The sequence below is a fragment of the Dermacentor andersoni genome, chromosome 6 (genome assembly GCF_023375885.2).
Source record: "Dermacentor andersoni chromosome 6, qqDerAnde1_hic_scaffold, whole genome shotgun sequence".
Lineage (NCBI taxonomy): Eukaryota > Metazoa > Arthropoda > Arachnida > Ixodida > Ixodidae > Dermacentor > Dermacentor andersoni.
Genome location: NC_092819.1, coordinates 90,441,871 through 90,461,533, shown reverse-complemented (window position 1 = coordinate 90,461,533; position 19,663 = coordinate 90,441,871). Strand labels below are relative to the sequence as shown.

Here is a 19,663-nt window from a genome sequence, read left to right as displayed (position 1 = left end):
AACGTTAAGAAAATGTGGTCTCTGGCGTCCCAATCCTTTGCACAAGGCCGCATTACGTACGCTAGTTACTGCCCAAACAAGTTACAAAAGATATTCCTTCCGAGTTCTTCCTGTTTGTTCACGATATCACTGAAGATGTAACTTCTAGAACGCTGTAGCTTTATTTGTCATTATAGCGACGTTCAAAAGGCAGATACAGGGCACTATGCACTTGACTGTCATCTTTTGGCGCTGACACGGGGTTGCCTGTGCTCTTTTCGACGCCAGCGGTCCGTGAGTTCCGCGGCGTGCCCGGTGCGCCGCCGATGACTGTTTGGTCGAGACGAGACTTGCAATGAGGTTATATCTGTGACAGGAAACTATTGCGTCCATATGAACCAGTGCACAGTATAGCGTGGTGCGGTGTGGTGCAGTGTGGTGTGCCGTTGCGGACTTGTACAACACGCATTTTAATATTGCGGCTAGTATCATCACTGACCAATCTGTTTTGCCGGCAGCCATATCATGGTTACGTCAACTCTTGATTTCGGGATAGCCCGAATTTTCTTTATGTTGACCTTTACTGACCATTCCGTAACGCTCAAGAAAAGGTCTGTCTATCACGGTGCGGCATATGCACACAGTGTTACGATCGGCCAGCTGGGGTAGTGAGCTTCTAGCCTTTCTCACCCCGCTGCGACGAACCACTTCGCGAAGCCAACAATGCGCCCCCTTCGGAGAGACTACCGGCGCCAGCAAGGCGAGACACGTTTGGCGGACCGAGTATTCTTTGTTGGTTCACTGTCGCCTTCACGGACCAATGGGAGCAAGAAACCCCCAGAAAAGTGTGTTCTAAGGCGTTTCCTCACGGACTCTGGTAACCGCCAAGGTCGTTTGAGAGATGTTCCAACTATTGCGGGGTCATCCCAGGAATCAAGACGCGCCAGCGTGGGTCAAGTGTGGAAATACCTGTCTACGAAGCTCCCCTCTTTTCTGTGTGCTCAGTTAAAAACGGGCGCGGGAGTTATTGTGTCATCCCTCGCCCACTAAACGCGGGTCCTTCGACGACTTTGGACGCTCCGATTAGACGAGGGCGGTGGCGGTAGTTTTCCCATCTAGGGAAAACAGAGGCGGACTTTTTCGGCTCCTCAGGGTGTTTCACTTCAGTCAAGCTAGAATGATGAGACGTAATATTCTCCACTCTTCATGCAAATATTGTAAATAAACCCAGTACTCCTCGTCCTCGATGAGAACACGTTCATCGCTTCAACAACGTCCTTAGCGTGGATGAATCGGACGACGCCATGGGTGAGCTACCCCCTTTGACATACCCACCTCAACTTTTACAACAGCTCTGGCACAGCGCACGTAAAATTCAAACAGCGCTAAACGACAGGACCAGAATGAGGAGGAGACAAACACGGCGCCGTGTTTGTCTCCTCCTCATTCTGGTCCTGTCGTTTAGCGCTGTTTGAATTTTATTGTTACCATGCAACACCAACTCACCCAATCCGCTGCCCTTCTACAGCGCTCATGCCAGCAGCGGAAGCCAGAGCGCTGCCCTGGCTCTTGCAGAGCCGGCAGAGCGGAGCGTGATTGGCGCGTCTGCTTGGCTACATCGCTTTAGCAGCCAGACGCACTGCGTGTCTCTGGAGACGTTCCAACACTCCTTGCGCGTTGACACCATGACGGCACGCCCATATAGCACGACGGCAACGGTGTCGCTGACGGCGCGAACGCGCCTCGAGGCTTCCGTGTAGCCGTTATCGCAATAAAAACGAGAGCAACGCAATTACAAAACACTATCGAAGCAAGTCCATGGAGCTGTGGCTCTGTGCACTGGACGAAGGCCACGGGAGAGAAAGCGCTTGGAACTTCTGTAACCCGAAGGCTTTGTGAGTGATTATATATATATATATATATATATATATATATATATATATATATATATATATATATATATATATATATATTACTTTTTAGTTCGCAAACTACCGCCTATAGCAGATAGTACAATTTAGTCCTCCAGCAGGACTACTCGAAGAGGCGGACATCACGACCACGTCAAATAGAGGTGTGTACATGATTACGTAGGAAAATTTAACTAAATGACTCAATTATGTCATGGCCCATATTGGAATCGGCGAACTCACAAGGCACGTTATTTCCACAGTTGAAAGGAAAAATGGCGCCGCGGTAGCTAAATTGGTAGAGCTTCGCACGCGTAATGCGAAGACTTGGGATCATTCTTCACCTGCGGCAAGTTGTTTTTTCATGCACTTTCATTTCCATTAAGTTATCCCCCATTTCTTTAATACGTTTAGTAGGTACAATTTCCCCTACGTTGTTTTTGGTGTCAGTGTTTGTTGACTTCTTACGATATGCTTCATAAAAATTGGGCCCCTCGGTTAACCGCCTTTCTTCTCGTTTATGTCTCTAACTGTTCTTCCTCCTACCTGGGTCATTGGGTACATGTCGGCGGGAAGGAGGTTCGCTGAAGAACTGCAAGTTATGTGCACATTGCGACATAATCAGCTACCCAAGTTGTTCCAACGCTTGGTTTCGAGCACTGCTCCTTCAGCACAGGAGCCTGATGTGCCACCCATTCGACTATCGACCACTGATTCGACGAACCGTTTGAACAACTTGGGTGACTGAGTATGTGGCGATGTGTACATATATACCGCTCTTCGACGAACCTCTTTCACGCCAACCTGGATCAATGTATACATGTGGGACAGGGTGTGCACCGCTCTTCAATGAAACTTTTTGACGCCGATTGGGAGCACCGGGTTATGTGCCACTCAGACTGTGCTGGTGTTCAAGGAATCTTTTTGAAATCAACCGGGGTCACTGCGTAAGTGTCAGTAGGCGTGTGCCACTCGTTAACGAACGTCTCTTGACGCAGACTTGGGTAACTGCATTACAGGTGTGGTGTAACTGGGAATGTGCTGCTCTACAGTGACGAAAAATAACCCTTCAGTTTCGCCCGTGGAAACAAGCACCTTGCCACAGGAGTACCTCGAGGACAGCAACCCGACGCAACAGTCGGCGGCGCCACAAATGCACTCGGTGTGCGCAGCTCGTGAATGAAGGAATTTCACGCCAACGCTTTCGCGACCTGCGCCATGAATGCACTGGGTATGTCCCACTCATCAATGAACGTCTCGCCAACTTGTTATTTAGTTAGTTAAATGCAGTTTTGTGGCACAAAAGCGGCTAAGGCTATGCTGCGCCAAACACGAGGTGTTTATAACACTATTTAAGAGGAGAAAGGTTGTGTTAATTTATATTTTGTGTAAAAAGCCAGTCGTCGTCTGGGAATTTACGCACGTCAGGTAATGGTACTATCGAATCATCTAAAAGTGAAGCAGGATGTAAAGGTATGTGTAGTTGATATAGGTTGTGCAAAAGGTTTTTGTCCTTGCACTTCAATATGTGTGCATGCGAGTAATATCTGCATAACTGTTAGTGGTTCTTGGCATTTCTCGCATGTTGGTACGTCTTCTTTTGTAAGTAATTGTGTGTGAGGTGTGTGCCCAATGCGTATACAGCCGACATAGAACTACTTCAAAGAACCCCTCCTGGTGGTTACACAACTTCCACTCACCAAGTACGGGTTTAGCGAGATGTAGCTTGTTATCTGTGCAATGGTCCCATTCGTGTTGCCACTTAGACGTTGAAGCCTTCTTAATCGCACGGATATTATCTTTATATGGAAGTGTTATGTTTATTATGTCTTTGTACGCTGCCATCAATGCACATCTATCAGCTGCTTCGTTACCCGGTTTTCCAACATGGCTTGGTACCCAGCAGAAACGAATTTATCTCCCGTATTTGTTAAGCACGACTGTGTTTAGTATATCACCTAGCAGGGATTCACATTCAGGTTCACACTCAGAAGTGCGAGAGGAACTCGGTTGCCGCATGACGAGTTTCTCAGCGTTCGCACGCACCGGCGAGCCATGCATTTCGGAGACAATGCGCAGGCTTCGCGGCGGCGGCGCTAGATGGCGCCAAGTTTTCTTAGGAAAGCACGAAAGAGGAGTCCCGCTGCAGTACACGCCACATACATAAATCGTTTCGATGGTGGCAATGCGTTCTGTCGTTATATCGAATAAATGCTAACGCATTACCGTCGACAGTCATGGCGAGATGGGTTCTACCGAGTTTGTTTTTTTCTACCATTGGCCCGTGATGGTGAACATATTTCCAAGATAGGCTGCGAAAAATGAACTGCGAGACTAAACAGGTTCTTGTGGTTTCGTTCAGGAAGTAGCCTGGAATGTTTAATGAGCAACGTGAGACGCGCATAGATTCAATTTAGGAACATTTAATTCCATCTTCCAAGAATGACGCCAAGTAAGAACGTTATTCAAGTTGCGCTGATGAGAAGCAGCATATTCGTTAATTATGCTTCGATATATCATGAATCGTCAGCGAATAAGCAAATTCTTGAGTACATATTGGTTTTTCCTGAATCATTAGTATTAGCATCTGCTGTGGAAACTTCTGTGCACGTAGGACTGTTCAAAGTTGAAGTTAAAGAACGAAGTCAACTACGAGCATTCGAGGAAAATGAAGTGTGATGCACTGCGGTCCAGTCAAAGTCTGGAAAGTTAGTCTCCCGTGAGGATGACTCGAGAGTCGTGCCCGCGTTGTTGCATGAATTTCTGACTGGTCGCTATGAATTTGTGACCATGAGGGCGGATTTCGGGTAAACGCAGCCACTGAAAAATGAAATGCAATAGCACACAGGGTCCCACAAAAAGCTTCAGCATGCTGAATACTCGGAAGGACCACAAAATGATTGCAGTTTTGAAATAAGTGCCTTCACACCTGCGACAAAGAGCACTTCTTGAACTACCCCTTTCAACGCCTTCGTAAACAGAACAGGAAAAAAGAGATCGCATGAAAAACCAACGCATTTTCTCGCACAACTATAGGGAACGCATGTCGAGACCGGTGTCCACCGAAGCCATCGATCGCGGCATCTTTCATGGCCGCCTTGTTGCCATGGCACGATAAACCCCGCCAATCAATCAACCAGTCAACGAAGTGCTTGTACAATGCCTGTGGGGAAAATGCAATGCATTTCAGTTCACGTTTAGACCAAGCACAATAGACGTGCCACGAGTGCTATCCGGCTACACTTCCGCTGTTGTAACGCGACCGGTAGTATAGTTAGCAAGATGTCAGCCCAAGCTTTGTTAACTGTAAATTTACTGTAGTTTCAAATAACAAGTCTTAGAGCAGTTATGTGAAAGTCTTAGAGCCAGTTTAGTACATGTGAACTTGTGATAGTTTCGAAAGGTAACTGTTGCAAGAAATCATCTTCGAAATAATAAAAAAAACGATGTAAAAGGATATATGACGCACGTGTAAGAGATAAAACTTCCGTACGGGCAGAGCAAAACACCTGTATCACATGGCGTCAGCACTGGCCCAGGCTGCTAAAGAAAGAAAAATGTGGAGGACAAACAGACAATGAACAGACGCGTGGCAAGAAATACTAAATCCCGCCAACCCTGGAAAGCACGCCCTTTTGTCTGTCAGCTGCGTCCGAGTTTCATGTCTTTCACTGTTTGTGAGCGAGCGAGAAATGCTTTTACGTATAATCTCCAAGCTTCTTACGTAGTGTGAATACACGTACTGCACGGTGCATCCAGTCTAACGACCTTCATAATCAAAGGAAACAAAAGAATCTCGCCAGCTTGTGGCTCGTCCATAAATTTCCCCGGGCCGAATGTCCGTATTTGTCGCACGTTGTCATTTTCCCATCAGTGCGTATAGCTCATACACGCTCGAGGAGACAACTTGACAGCTGAGCACGGCCTTTGTGACGTATACTGCTGCCGTAACTTAGGCGAGGCGCGCAATTCAGGCAAGGTATGCGAGTACATAGAACGAACAGGGTGCCCGAGAAAATAAATATCGCGAAGATATGCAAATTGTGTAAGAAAAGTTCGTCCACAAGCTCAACTTTTTTTTTTGTCTTTGGCTCAATCCTTCAATTTACAAAGTCAACATAGTACAATCCTGCACGTTGCCCCAAGTGCGCCATCTTTTCACGAGAAAGTCGGATGGCATGGCATGTAATCGCGAAAGTTGTGCCCTCGTAAAAATTGTGACCTTGACACCATTCGAGAAATGTTGGTGGAAGAGCGCCCGCGTGAACAGGCAGAACATCGAGAACACCTCTGACGATTAAGAATGTCGACCCAGGTTTAGTTCCAAGACCGTAAAAAAGACGTCAAGGTTGGTCGCTAGAGCACATGTTTCGTGAGCGATCGCCCGCCTTTCACGCCGATTTGTGCAGCAGCTGCGTGCGGGGCGTGGGCGATTTCCTACTTGTTTTTCCACGTTCCCAAGGCACCAGGAAGGCGGATAACACGTAAATGCTGGGAAAACACTATACTGAGTGGCGGATCTGCTGGTTCGCCTTATTTGTTGTGTCACTGTCAGTTACTTAGAACATTGTTGCAAACAACTCCACCTTGGAAGAGTGATTAAAGGCCAGTAGTCTCTTACACTGGCCCTGCCACGCATAAATTGTTTAAGTGGATGGTGGAAACATAGGTATTGGCTTTATACAATACTTCAGCTGACCTGCCCAAACACAAGTGATGAACAAAGTGCTACACACGGTACACTGGAACAACAACGTAACTTCGTTATTTCGTTTTCGGGTAAAATGCTACAATTCCCCCATTTTCGCATTCCGAACAAGTTTGATGAAAATCAGGTTAAGCCAGTTCTCTCTCGGAAGTTCCGTCATGTTATTAAGTGGAAGAAAAAAATTGCAGCCGTTACAAAAACAACTGGCAAGCAAGCGTTCGAGATACATCGTATTACAACAAACGTAACCATATCGCGAACGATACTGCGACAGAATGAGCACGAAGTGGGGCTGGACATCGCGGAGAAATGTCACTGACACGCACGACAATTCGATCATCCAATCGGCCGCGACAATCATTTTACTGAATGGCGACGCGACGCGGTTCTGGATCCCTGCAGCAAAAGCCAGCTTAGTCAATCATTATGCGACTATGCATCTCCGCTGAGTTAGGTGAGTGCTGTTGAAAATTCTCTAAAGAGTGAGTCTGGACGATATCATCTAGGACAAAGCGCCGAGAACAGGGTTCACGTGCTGGCCTGCTGGCAGCACAACACCACCCGCTATCCCCAAACGTTGCGAACGCAGCACGAACGTTGTTCTACTTTGCGAACGGCAGCTGTGACTGAGAACATGTTTCCGTAACAAAGGTATGCACATTCAAAGGCCCATCCCGTATATATAAAAAAGAAACGCGCAAATGCTCAAAATTCAAACGATGGTGTACGTCAACAAGCTCTTGTAAGATAACGAAAACTACCACGTCTTTTGTGAAGTATACCCCGCCTGCTCTACTATTCACGCTTGTTTATTTCTCCTTGTTGAAATAAGCCCCAAAGAAGTAAAAGAAGGCGTCGTGAAGCACGTATCTATTTGCTGTTTTTTTATGTGGTCTTAAAGACTAAATAATGCCCGCCAACGAGATATTTTACATAGGTTAGTTCGTCTCATGACTTAAAAAAAAATTAAATTATGGGGTTTTACGTGCCAAAACCACTTTATGATTATGAGGCACGCCGTAGTGGAGGACTCCGGAAATTTCGACCACCTGGGGTTCTTTAACGTGCACCCAAATCTAAGTACACGGGTGTTTTCGCATTTCGCCCCCATCGAAATGCGGCCGCCGTGGCCGGGATTCGATCCTGCGACCTCGTGCTCAGCAGCCCAACACCATAGCCACTTAGCAACCACGGCGGGTGTCTCATGACTTGAGAGCAACTCTCTATCATTATATGTTCCTGTGAGTAATATTGTTCGGTTAAATGAAACATTTACGCCCGTGAACCACTGATACTGTTAATAATTTGTAAAACTATACAAAAAATCTCGAAACCCCGATTTCTTCCCGGTATCTCTTAAAATCATCTCCCAATTTTTACTCTATTTAAATAAAAAAGCCTACAACTCGATGACAGAGGACCCTAAATGTAAGGCACAGTTCCCTTTGATTTTGTGGGACAGTTAAGGAGACCTGATTTCATCCATTTCAAGCGCGGTGAAATTGTGCGCGTTGTCTGACAATTTTAATGAAAGGTCTGTAGTAAAAAAAAGAAAAAAATAATAAGTGAGCTAAATAGGCTGTTTCGCTGCCTAGTTGGTACAGTGAAGTAGAATGTTGAAGTGAATGCTTCAAAGATTGCATTGGAAGAATATATTGCGGCTGAGTAACGCTTTCCTGTATGCGCATTCGTTACTTATCTAGAAAAATTGCGCAGCTGGGAACACACACACGCACGCAAGCACACATGCATGCACACACAAAAGAAAAAAAAAATCAGCGGCAATACATTCAAATGCTTTCTTTCAGCGTCGTGCTTTAGACACCTAAATACTTCGATGCTCGCTTAAGCATATTAAAGAGCCGACGCACACGGAGTAATAAGGGGTATGATGACATCCGCCATTATTCGTGAACATGCAAAGCTGGTTGCTGCGCAGCAAATATGGGTCATTGCAGGCAGAGTTCTGCCTCATTTTAACAGCAGTGCCCCAGGAACGATGAAAAGAGGAGTCAGCAAAACGATCAGCTTCTCCATGACATCCTCAACTGACACATTAGAAAAAGGACAAGAAAACGAAGAGACTCCTGAGGTTCTTTCTGCCGTACTTCAACGTTAAGTTCCGCCTAAATACGCCGCACGAAACCTGCAATGTACACTCATGCAAAGCTGAGCGCGCTCTAAAATTTCTTTTTGTCACGGTACACTTCCCTATCCATACTCTCTTCGAAGGCATTCCTCTACCACAACCACAGTTTTCGACTTAATTAAATACAAGCTTGGCAGAATTAAGGGCGATCGTACCTTTTTGTAGAGTGTTCTTCATGACGACCTCTGTGTCATTGTGCTTGTGTTAATCGTCCAACTATTGCGGCACCAGGAGGTGTGACGCGCGCACAGGCAAACAGGAACACGCCTCACTTGATGGCCCCGGACACTCGCTGTAAGAGCGCTGCTGGGATGAAGAGCTGCAGCAGCGGCGAGCAAATTGCCCATCGTGCTGCCTCTCGCTTCAACTCGTACGATAGGCAAGGAGGTACTAGGCATGCGAGAACACCGCGCACGCGAAGCCATCAGCTAACTCGGGTTGGCTAGCCTTCGAACCCATCGCACATTACCTGTAAGATAAGACGCTCGCGGCCACGCTCAGCTGCGCCATGCCCAGCCGGAGTAGACTTCTCGAGAGCTTCGTGCTGGCTTTGCCATCGTAGCTCTCTCTCGAGAGAGCACTTCGTGTTACTGTTCGTCTTTATTTTCTATTCCTAGCCTAATGCCTGCAACAAATTTGAATTAAAACGCAAGTCAATTTTCTTTCCTCGAGCGTCAGCATCCGTTCGGCATGCTTCAACATCTGTGACCGGGAGAGCGTTGGAGGTTCTCGGACAACGACCTGGTGGAGAGAGTTGCTAACCGGGCATCACGGAGGAAACCTTCCAACCTCCGTGGAATCTAACACGATTCAGACGCCCATTTTATTCAGAATGATAGCTTGAGATGTAACACTTGCGCCGAGTTTCTCTGACTTTTTTTTTTTATCCTGGGCCTGCATTCAGAAAACGTTCTTAGGCTAGAACTGTTTCTAAGAACGGGTGCTACTAAATTTTAGTGTTATGTGACTGGAAGGTGACTGGTAAACAGCGCTTACGAACAAAAAACTTTGGCGATTTGGACTTCGATTTGGTTTTCTCAGGTGTACTGCCCGGCAGCAGAATCGATTGTGATGCAGGGTCGCCGGTACTTCGAAAATTAAACTGTCTTTTTTTCGGCAGAAAGCCCACCTTTCAGTGTAACATTACTCTAATAGATACATCCTGTCGCAAAGCCAGCCGCTCTTTATTGGAAACGCCAGTTTGGCCTTGCTGTTTTCAGGTAGGGCGTATATGTCCATTACTTCTGTAGAAAAGAGTAAAAAAAGTCGCAGTTTCGCCCGAAAGCCGAAGCATCGATTGCGATAGCAAATTAGTAGATGGCTATACGAAGTAAGGATGGTAGCTTTATCGGCCGTATAAACTTGTAAACATTCGTTTAGTAACTACATAAACAACCACGGTGTCACGCACACACAGGTAAACACGAACTTGTCTCGCTCGATGAGCGCGGAAACTCGCTGTGAAAACGCCGGAGTGAGGAATCGCGGCAGAAGCAGCGCGCGAATTGACCTTCGTCCACCACTCGCTTCAATGCGATCGAAACGTCGAAATCACAGCGCATACGAAACTACCGACACTGCGCGCGCACTCTGCGAACATCACAGATCGCTTTAAAGATGAGGCCCGCGTGGGCGGTCACTATGGCCCCGCCGCAGATCGCTTGAAGATATGGCGCCCAAATGGCCGCGCCGTAAGCAGCAGCCGCCGGTAAAGAACGCTCCTCCTCCCCCCTCCCCCCCGTGCCATGCGCGTGACAGAAGAGGGCGCGCTTCCACCCCGCCTTCTACTGGGTCGCGCACTCGAGATTGCGCGTTCGGCGGCTCACTCTCGCCCGCTTTCGCTCTCACATACAGCAACGGCACCTGGCGACGATTTTATTGCCTTTGGACCTTTATAAAGAACCTCACGGCGACGCCGACGGCAGAAATGCGCCTGGAGTGTCCATATAGTTGCTGTCGCAATAAAATTCGCCCGCACAGCTATGTAGCTTCGAGGTCAATATGGCAGTAACTACAAGTTCTCCACGGAGTAACATGGCATTCAATCGCGGAACATGTCAAAGTGACATTTTCAGTGACATTTCTCAAGAAATGTGAATCTCGAACACAGCACAAGAAGAAAGCTGTTGCAATTTTTTCACTTATAACGTTCCCAAATAGAAAATTGCGAAAGCGTTCTTTTTCGAACAATTTTTGTCTGCACAGATGATACGGTCTCAAAAGTTTCGGAGCCATTTCCAAAGGAAAAGAAAAGGCCTGTCGTCTTGTTGCATAATAGGTCCGATTATGTAATATGCAGCACGGTACATTAGTTTCTCAGAGCACATTCCCTTGTGCAGAGGATCGTTCATCACTGAAGCGACACCAGCCACAGAAGGCGCAGAATCCTCTCCACTCAGACCTACAAGCTTCCCATTCAGAGGGTCCCCACTTGCATTCTGTAGCATAAAAATTAATAGAGCTCCAGGGTTCTTACTTGCAAAAACCACGATCTCATTATGAGTCACGTTGTAGCGGGGATTCCGGATTATGTTGGCCCTGTGGGGTTTTTTAACGTGAACTGAATGCACGGTACACAAATGTTTTCGCATCCCGCGCCCACCAGAATGCGGCTTCTGGGGCCGGGATATCCTGCACAATTATCTACGAAGTGTGCCCAAGTAATTTCCATTAAATGGAATACTCCGTACGCCGTTATCTGTCGGTTAGTGCATTTTATGCGGAGCATAGCGTTTAATTGCTGAAGTATCGTAACCTTTATTGGCCAACTAAAAAGAGCCTCGAGCGGCCTACAGACGCGCAGAAACAGACGCAAACACACAAAGAAAAAAAAAAGGGAAGGAAATAAGAACAGCGCAGACGGCAGCGCTAGCAAGCGTGCAGCTGCCTCGCGCGAACGCTGCTTGAGCTCGTGACGTAACTCGGGCCACGCGTAGAACGTAATAGCCCGCATCCACAAACGTTCGCGCTGACGTGATTGCGAACGCTCGCGCCAACCGCTTGCGCGGCCGGTCGGCAAATAAGGCGGCAGCAGCAGCAACGCCTGTGCTCGGGATGGCGCGCTGGAGAATGTCGCCGGCCCCGCGCGGTCTTTTGTATCGCCTGCACAGCCGGTGTACCGCTTCGAAGGTTCACCGCTGCATATACAGCGAGCGCGGTGCAGGCACGATTGTTCTGGCGCGCCCGTGACGGCGCAGCTGACGCAAGCTGCGCAGACCCGGGGTCTCCGCGTCGACCTTGGACTGAAACGCCTTCCGATGGAGAGTTCAGGTCACTCTGTAGCCCACGATGGCGCTGACCTACCGCACGTGCTCTTGCTGATAGATCGTCGTTCGCCTAAATTGAGCTTAAGCTATAGCTATAGGCGCAGATACTATACGGGCACTTATGAAGCGCCCTGCGTTTGTTGCGGTGCGGTATTGTGTCGCCATGGTTAGAGACAGATAGACAGAAAGACACTCAGACAACGGAAAATGCGTCAAGTAGCTTAAGAACGCTAATCTTATTAATACAAATTGTTACAGCAAATAATAACAAAAACAGAGCAAAGCGTAATTTTCTCTAGAAGGTGTTGTATGTTGTATGTAGAAGGTGTTGATATGTTGTAAGTATAGCTAAATATGGACCTTATAAAGCTGCATTCTAATACTAAATTCTGTTTTCCGGCAGGAAGATGACTGCTCTTACGTTAATAGAATGTACGCAAACGCGATTTCCAGCGAGACCAACCACAACAGCTGCAAAAAATTCAGCATCATCATTGATGTTTTACGGATAACAGGGTTCACCTCTATAGTAGAAGCTATATTTTACACGTTTCCATAAAAAAATATGAAATTCCACTTTTCAACTATTCGAGGCAACGTAATGGAGGACTCCATATTAATCTCGACCAAATGGGGTATGTTAACGTGAGCAAAAAAAAAAAAAAGAGCACGGTAAATGACCGCTGCCGATAGACTCCTACACGCATCGGAATGCCGCAGCCGCGAACTGAACTAGCGACGTTCTGCTCTGCAGCACTATGCCATAACCGCTGAGCCAGTGCTACGGCTTCTTGGTCACGCGAGGCGATCGAAGCCCCGATTACGGCTCAAAAGTTCATTTTCTGAAAAAGTCGCAGTTTAGCCCGAAAGGAGAAGCATCGATTGCGATAGCAAATACGAATTAAGGGTAGTAGTCTTATCGGCCGTATAAACTTGGAAACATTCCCTTACTAACTGTATTAACAAGCATGGGGTCAGCGCGCAAGAAAACATGAACACGTCACACTCGATGAGGCCTGACCATCGCTTCAAAGCGTTGGTGTTAGCAAGCGCGGCAGCTGCAGCGAGCGAAGTGACCTTCGTGCCGTCTGTCGCTTCAACGCAAGAGCGCCTCAAGGCACCCACAAACGTATAAGCCGTCGGCAGATCCTTTTCAAAATAGGGCGCACGCGACCGTGCGTGGCCGTGCAAAGCACGCACTTACTGCCGGAGCACAACACCGCCCCCCTCCCTCCTTCCCTCCCTCCCCCCATCCCCTCACGGCCCTTCGCGCGACGGAAGACGGCGCGTTTGCTCTTCGCTTTCTCCTCTGTGCGCGTCAGACTGAGCCGCAATCGTCGGTTTACTCGCGCATACAGCATGCGACGCGCGGAGACGGTGTTATCGTCCTTGGACTTTATACGGAACATTATGGCGGCGGCAGAAATGCGCCTTGAGTGTCCATATAATTGCTAGCGCAATAGTAAACGACGGTAACTAAAATGAATCAAGAAAGACTGACTAAGCACTGACGCTGTTTATATACACTAAAACGTGTGGTAGAGCGTACGAGCAGGCGAACAGCATTAACTCACATATCGTCAAGTATTCATGCCCTGATAGAGTTATCGGATTAGTTAGCAGCACTCGAGCAATAGCCAGAGTCACCAGACACGACAGAGATTCCCCAAGAGGTGTGTTCATGTGGAGTCCATCCTATTTGAATTCTCTTAGGATCACCGAGCGGAAACGTCATGGTCCAATTTTCGCGCACTGCGGCACCTATCAGGATATAAACTCCTCAAGCAATAGAAACCGCAGGAGCTTCCGAAATGTCAGGTCCATGCATGGGTTGGTCAGTGACTGCTACTTTGCCGTTCTCGTGACATGCAACATCATGCAATTTCCAGGCGAGCAGGACGCAATCCAGCGGATTTGTTTTTGAAACGTCGCGCTTTGATTCAACGTGGAATGAAGACACTTGCAACCGTGACGCAGCATTGTTACTACACCGGAACAAGCACGATCTGGCCACTTTGCTGGAAGGAGTTTTCTCCGGGATAAATTAAAACCAGCGTAAATCGCAGAAAAAAACAAGAAGGCGTCGTTGACAATAATAGCGCAAGGTCGCCGCTAGGTGGCTTGTGTGCTCCAGGCGCCTCGCTCGGTGCCTATATGTTTTAATAGCCCGATATGCACGACAATAACGCAGACAAAAATACCTTCCCCAATTCAAAGCATGCGTGTGATGATGCATATGCATTATATGGCCCATGAGGCAGAAAATCCGGCGCTGTAGGCAACGAGTGGTACGAAAAATCATCATCACTGACGTCATAAGCGTCTTGTATGACGTCAATAGAAATACATAATTAAAGTTATAACAAGTTAGAGTAAGGTGACTTAAGCTGGAGTAAAGAGAACTAAGGGAATTAAAGTAGATAAAGGTTGGTAAACAGAGCAAGGTGGATTAAGGTGGATTACAGTAGATTAAAGTTGGTAGAAATTAGAGCAAGGTGGATTAAGGTAGAGTTGCGAAGGACAAGTGACAGCTCATGACGTCGCGTATCATATTAGAGATAACCAATCGGTAACCAATTATAGACTTTGTAATGTTTTCGCATTCAAATCACGTAAGGCTACTGAAGTGACTCGATTTTTCATATACGCTACACTGTATGGTTGGTGTTACTGGAACCGGACGCATCGCGGTGACAAGCGCTCTTTTTTTTTTTGTCTTCTTCAAGCAACCTCACGAACTCACTCGAGAGGTATATGATCACGGGGAGCTGCACGTACGATGCCGTTTACGCCGCGAGGCATCGACTGTTGACGGGGCTGCGGAGCGAGCATCGATCGCTCTATGCGACCATGGTTTGTGGCGGCAAACCTGCAACTTGCGTGGCCCCTGGCAGCTCTTCGCCGCCGGAAAATCGCTGCTCCCGCCGGGTGACAAGGCTGACGTCCATACCTCGACTGCATCCTGGGGCGGTACTGTGGGCCGATCACCTTCCGGGATGCTTTCACTTTCGCGAGCCTACCACGGCCTACCACCAGGGTTACCGCGAGCGGAAGCAACACTTCTGTGCCGCCTGTGGCTCGGCGTGGCATTCACAAACTCCTATTCATTCCGCATTGGAATGGCCGACAGCCCTACTTGTGACACCTGCGGCTGTGAGGAGACGATTGAGCAGCTCCTTTGTGACTGTCCCCGTTACAAAGTGCCAAGAAAAGTGTTCGTGACCGAGTTTGAAAAATTGTACAACCGCCCCTTTACAGAGGAAAAAGCTCTAGGACACTGGTCCAGACGGGCTTCGGCACTCAAGGCCTTAAGGGCTTTGCTGAAGTTTTTACGGACATGCGAATTGTGCGACCGCCTTTGAATGTTGTAGCGCGTAGTTTCGCGTTGTTGTGTCAATTTTCTGGTTTCCTTTTTTTCCTCTTCTTTCTCCTTTTATTCCCTTTATCCCTTTCCCCAGCGCAGGGTAGCCAGCCGGTACTTACACTGGCTAACCTCCCTGTCTTTCCTCCCCTTTGTCTCCTCCTCGTTCGCGAGATTTCGCACGAACGGCGACTGAGACGACGGCGTCTACGGGTGACAGGGTTCCTGCCATACCGCGCGAAGACAAGCTGCTTGGCACTGTGCCAACCGATCCTCTCGCTCGTACACGCCGATATCCATGTCCGGTGCTCCCGAGTTGCCCAGAAAGTGAGCGACCGAGAATACATGCGGGGTTCGTCGCCCTCGTCCAGGCGAACCGTTGATCCCGTTTCATACGGTCAGCGACTCGATGTACGCACACTGACCGTTTCAAGTTTTCTTTCTGAAGTAACAAAATATTCTGTATAAGTGGGCTGAAAAAAAAAAACAACTAAAATAACGAAAGTCCCAAAGTATAATTTTTCATGATATGCAATAGCCGTCTGTCCCAAGTTCTCAAATGCTGCAGCTTTAAACTTCTAAATTTTGAATCGGAACTGCTTGAGGAATGGGCACGAATGATTCGAAGAGTTTACTAAGGCCATGCCCAAGACACTCCAAGGCCTTAGGCGGCGTGCTCTAAGAATGCAGGGCAGACAAAAAAATCTCGGCCTTTTGGCGGAGAACTGCAGAGAGAACGAATTAATTGTACCACTAACTTTACGTATTTTGTGTAAGTAAAATGGCTGGCACAGATTTCCCAGGGTAGTTCCGGCTTTCTTTTTTTCCATGTCAGAAGCTTTCTGTGAATAATTAAGGCTCATTCACACCGGCGACTCACAGGGACCGCGCGACCAAGTTGCTCGCACAGCGACCTGCAGTTGCAAATGGCCACGTTCCACGAAAAACGACCATTTTGGGCCGGTCGCTCGCTGCTCGATCTTTCAGTCGGGCGACCGCATTCGCCAAAGCCGGTGAACCAACCAGACCCGCACGAACAGGTCGACGATCTGTATATACACTCACGCTTATCTTACGCGGCGACGGCATCGAGAGCAAACATTTCAACGGCATATCGAGACGCATTTCGGTGCGGCGACTGACCGGTCGCACTGGCCACTGCGAACATCGTTCGGCTTTCGCCGCTGCATGGTCGGCAGTCGCGAATGATCACACGACCTCCTCGAGTCGCCCGTGTGAAGCGCTGCCTTTACGATTCCTACAGGAAGAACTAGCTTGAACAAAAATGGTTAAACAAACTCGCACGTTTGGTAAAAGGCTATAGCTCGGCCTGCACGCAACCGTTGCTCATCTAACAGCTGTCTATACTGACAGCCTGGTGATACTTTTGACGCTTCTGGTTCTACGCCAATGTCAATTCATCTCGCTTCAAATGCGTTCGAGCAAAAAGGCGCTGGCCGACACACGAGGCCCTTGCATCGCGTTCTTCTGCGTATAACGCAAGCGCGGATTCGAGGCGTTCTTTCATTTTCTTTTGTATCTGCGGCAAAGTATTTCGAGAGTTCGGTTGTCGAACCAAAGCTTCGGTTCAACAGCCTGTCAGCGCGCGCATTTGTTGTTGATGTGCCGATGAAACGGCCCGCCGACGTCTGTGTGACAAGCGCGCCACTTGCCCAAACAGCGTCGGGAGTATTGGAACTCCGTGCCTGAACTGTGGGCCACAGTTCATTGAACTGTGGCCCGCAATTCATCCTCGCACAGTGAACTTAAAGGGAGAAAGAAAAAAAAGAAGAAGAAGCCAGTATCAGCTTACAGAACGATGGGATTCAACCTCACAAAACTTGTGCGGTTAGATTGGGGGTTCGACACCTTTCGAGAGCTTATTAAAGCAGTCGATTAGACCTCTTTTTCCTCTCAACTCCCCGCTTCTCCCCCCCTCCCCCCAGTTCTGTTTGAAACTGAACGGAAATAAAGTTTGATTGAATGAAAGCCCAAACCCAAAGCACCAAAGAAACTTAAAATAATTTGTCCACTTATTTATGGCCATAGGTAGTGCATTCGTACTAAAACAAACGAATAAAGTCGTTTCAGACGGAGATAAATTACTAAAATAATCAGATTGCGGGGCTATCTACAATTTAAAGTTGGATTGAGCTTGTCAAAAACGCTATTGCAGATCTTGCGTTGAGTTCTCCACGCTTAACCCTGTCAATGCCCAAATGCAGTTTCATATAATGAAAAGTTTAGTTTGTTGACCTCTCGACATGGAGAGTACATATGTACAGAAGAATAAAATCTTATTTTAGACTTAAATAGTACAGTAATTATTTTATTTATATAACTGTCCAGAGCTGAAACCACTCCAGCACAGCAAACAAGCAACTAGGCAATTTGTGCTGAGCTTCCCGCGGCCAAACAAACATTCTGAGGCACCGAATTGAGCGTCGCATATACGATGCATTGGACATTGGGATTAAATTAGAATTTTGAGGCTTTGAACTTAGCATATCAAAAATGTTTTGGGTGTGATGGTGGCCCAAGGAACACGTACTTGGCTTCTTCAAACGCGCAATCAAGTAGGTCTCGGCGCCCGCTTACCTGTTCAGGAGGCATTTCACAAATAACTACACAAGCTTGCTAGAAAAACAGTGTTTGTAGAAAATTTTGGTGAGGCAGCGCATTTGAAAAAAAAAAAAAAAAAAAGCCCACACAGACATACATGACGAAGGCGTACACATAATGCGTGTTCGTGTGAAAGATGTTTTTTCCAAGTGCCCTGCCTCGCCGAAACTACGGATCACAAACTACACCTCCATGCAGTAATTATTAAGTAACGTCTATAACACCTGTTTTTTCTAGCTGGTACGAACAATTTGTTAAGACAACAACAATGTTCCTGTCCTTGCGCACAACGGCATGGCGCCCTCGCCATTTGTTCACGAGAGCAGCAGTTGGCCGGAAAAAAAAAAAAAAAAACAGAATGATGAAAGTGACAGGAAAGAACGTTCCGTTAACTTTTTGCGGTCATTTGTCACGTCAAAATACAGTCGCGGGCATGCTGGCGCGAGCCGCATACAGCCGGCATTGAAGCATTTCATGCGACCCCTACCTGTCACGCGACCTTGCGGTGTGAAGCAAAAGGAAAATTTTTTTTAAACGTTTGCATTTACGGTACAGAGAACGCATGCTGAACTGCAAGCATCTTTCCCCGCTTTCGGCGGCTGAAGAACGTTGTATTAGGATGTGTCGTAAAGGACGTTTTAGGCGCCTTCTTACCATATACGAGACGAAGAAAGCAAACAAACAAGTTGAATAACAGCCGACATGATATGCGTAAAATTGGCGGGCAAACTATAGCGCGGACATTAACGATATTGGCCGCACAGGAATGTGCGGGCCCACCGCCTGCGCGCCCACCGAGTTGGCACGAAGCGGAATCACCGTCACTTTTCTCCCTACTCAGGTTGCTAGCCGCTTAAGCGAAGAATAACAGCAAGGGCAACGCGGCGCTTCGCAAACGACGAGCGTCCTGCCGGAAGGAGTAAAAGCTCAAGCAAACTTGCCTTCGGGGGGCAGACGACCAGCACCGTCAGACAGAGTAGCGTTCGTAGTGGCCCTCTGGGTCCTTCTGCCGGGGTCTTGAGTTATAATCCTGGGCACTGTTGTTTTCCGGCACCGAATCGCTCGTCGAGGAGCGTCCCGACCGTTTCACCAGCAGCTGGCGGTACCGGAGCGTCGACGAACATGCAGGAAACACGGATAGGCTTCGCTGCGCAGAAAGTCTGGCTACTGGCATAAAGTTCGTCTGCTAGCACTGCCAGTGCAGCATCGCTTCGTCTGTTCTCGTCGTCAACCGCAGCGTTCCTGCTTACGTGTGAATTGAAACACCGACGCCGAGCGAGATCGCGCTCACGCGCATGCGCCGCTCACCAGCTGCTTCTCGATGCCGCGCGAGGTGAAAAGAAAAGAACAGAAAGCGAAGAGAATGCCCGGTCGCATACCTTCGTGCTCTCTGCCAGTTGCGGGACTGAGTTCTTTGTCCTGCTTCTAACGGCTTTCTCCGAATGCCTGAGAGTTACTTTTTTTTTTAAATTCTCTCCGTTCACGTACAGCACCTCCTTGTTTTCCTTGCGGTCGCTTATAAATCTCGGTTTGTTCTCTCATTGGGTTGCGTGTGGTTAGCGACAAAAAAAAAAAAAAAAAAGAAAGGAATGCGAAATAAACGCTGCATACTTGTGCTCCTAGTAACGTGTTTTGCCTCTCGCGGTCTGTCTCGTATGTTTGTTTTTT

General features: G+C 47.8%; 1 protein-coding gene across 1 annotated transcript in view; it reads right to left on the bottom strand.

Moving 5' to 3' along the window:
- LOC126522554 (dual serine/threonine and tyrosine protein kinase-like) overlaps positions 1-19,361 on the bottom strand; it is a 127,307-nt gene extending 107,946 nt beyond the window's left edge. Inside the window, exon 1 of the mRNA XM_072288805.1 lies at positions 18,937-19,361. The gene's annotated coding sequence lies outside the window, so the exon portion shown is untranslated. The remainder of the gene's footprint in view (positions 1-18,936) is intronic.
- Between the last annotated feature and the right edge of the window lie 302 nt (positions 19,362-19,663).